Source organism: Microtus ochrogaster, chromosome 1 (assembly GCF_000317375.1).
Source record: "Microtus ochrogaster isolate Prairie Vole_2 chromosome 1, MicOch1.0, whole genome shotgun sequence".
Classification (NCBI taxonomy): Eukaryota; Metazoa; Chordata; class Mammalia; order Rodentia; family Cricetidae; genus Microtus; species Microtus ochrogaster.
Genome location: NC_022009.1, coordinates 78,872,629 through 78,875,087, shown reverse-complemented (window position 1 = coordinate 78,875,087; position 2,459 = coordinate 78,872,629).

The following is a 2,459-nucleotide window of genomic DNA, read 5'->3' as shown; positions in this document are numbered from 1 at the left end:
TGTCCTTCTCCCCCTTTCTGCTCATGAGAAAAATAGAAACTGTCAAAATGAAACCCTGGTGTGGCTGGAGTCACCGTCATAGGTAATAGAGCAAGGGATTGGGTCTTAACAACCAAATGCATATTGTTGTTTTCTTCTCCCACCAGCAGTTATCCAAAGCCACAGAAACAAATAAGGAAAATTAGAGTCGACTTGTTAACTCTTAGACCTCTGTGGTCATACCCACTAGAAGTATAAAAAGTGAGAATCAGTCTGTCTTTTGACAGACACAAATTTAAAATAGAGTAGCTGCCTTTTAGGAGTCAGTGCAGTGATCTCTGACTAATACATGGCACAATTGTACTGCTTTTGCTAGCAGAAGGCATTCAGTGTGGTAATGGTTCCCTTTACCCTACTTTATCATTTGTGCAAGGTCCACAGAGGGGCTGTAGTTGTCCATTGTAATATCATAATAGAACATCTGAAGCTGGATACCTTTATAAGAAAATGAGATTTCTTCTGGGACATGGTTCTGGAGATCTGGTGTCAGGGATTACATCTGGGATGGCTTTTCTGCTTCCACAATATCTATGTGGACAGACCAGCAGGTGATGACAAGACACTAGGAGTCAACATTCAGGCTCTACCTTCACATACGATGTTCTTCTTGTCATCTGCCAAAGGCTCTACCTCTTAACACCATAGATGAGGTTCTCAGGCTCCCATCGTTTCACAGTGGGAATTAAATTTCAACACAGAAACCCTCGGAGGACGTGCACAAACCATATGCAAACCACAGCAGTTAGTTTTACAGATGAGGAAATGACAGTGCAGAGAATTGAATAAGGGACTCAGTCACGTTCCTCATGAACAAGACCCGAGGTTCCTACCTCATGGGTCTGCCCTGCTTCACTTCCCAACCTACTTTGGACAGGTAATATTGATTGTCAACTTACTGGATAAAAACCTCCTCGGGGTCAGGGGTAGTGTAGGGGTGCTTCCAGAGATGATGAATGAATGTTGAAGATCTACCCTGAATGGGGAGAAGGGAGCAACTCGATGGTACAGGAGTGTTCAGTCTTCGGGCAACACAAGCTGAGCAATCTTACACCATTCTCTTATTATCATGAGCTCTGCCTCACCCTGTCCCATGTCAGAGGCTGTGACCTCTGAGACAACAGACCAAAGGAGATCTCTCTTCCTTTTGGATGTTCACTGTCACCATTGCCACACACACACACACACACACACACACACACACACACACACACACACACACACACACTATAGCATGCTGCCCCTAGGAAATACATTATTACAGTACTACCTTTAATGTGGAAAGAATAGAACAGAGCAATAGATGAGAAAGAAATGAAGTGTGGTCGCCCTCTACAATTTAACAAGCACCGTATGTCTACCAGCTCACCCTGAATAAATAAATAAATGCTGGACAGAGTTCAGGTCCATGCAGAGTCTCTCATTAGAAAGAAAACTCAAAGGAGTCCAAGAGCTTCCTGGGTCTCCTTTGATGCTTCTCTTGGGGATTTGCAGTAATTGGTGTTACAAGGGAAAACTTCAGCTAGAATTCTGGCTTGGTTTGCAGCAATCTTACAGATTTTTTTAAGGGAAAATCCAGATTAGCCGGAGCAATCGTGACTTCTGATATGCAGGGGCATGAAGTGTTGCGCTACTTGGGCTGGGGTCTGAGAAAGCACAGCTGCCTTCCTATCTGCTCATCCTTGGCTCTCCACAGCTAGAATGGAAGAAAGGACCACAGCTCTGGAGCAGTCCGAGGGGATGGGCCATTTCCCTTCCAGGGCAGTTGGCAAGCCGCTTAGTTCTGGAACTTACTAATTGGTGATTCTTAAAGTAAAGCTACAGGCTAGCCACAGATGTTCTCCCTGTTACTCCCAGCTCTCTTCTGCTATGCTTTCTTCTCACTAGAGTTCCGTTTACCTCAAAACATTTAATTAAAGTCACTCGTGGTGCAGAGACTGTTTTAGGATCTAGAAAGACACCATTTAAAAAAGTTGCTCGGACTCAATGGCGACCACATTTTAGTACACACAAGCACATTACACACCTTTTGTGTTCACCTGCAGATGTTTGCATCAAAAACAACAAAAGCCAAAGCTTGACCTTCATCAGTGAGATGGGAACTGGTATTCTCAATTCTCCCTATTTCCTGGCACGTGGTTTTAGATTGTACTACTCTGGCCTCATCTGGAGGAGTGAAGCCACGCGACTGGCATCACTAATGAATTGTAAACAGAGGCAAATTCAGCCATTCCTAAGCTGGAGAGATCCAGCGCCAGTATGAGGGTGCCCAGGACATTTCTTCTGCTGTGACGCAGAGGAGAAGTATTTATCTAATCAATCTTTATCAATAAAATCTCAGGAGTCAAGTATCAGGGTAAAACCTGAATGGTCAGAGAAGCAGCAGAGAAGCAATCAGTGGCCTCCTCTCTTTCTCTCTCTCT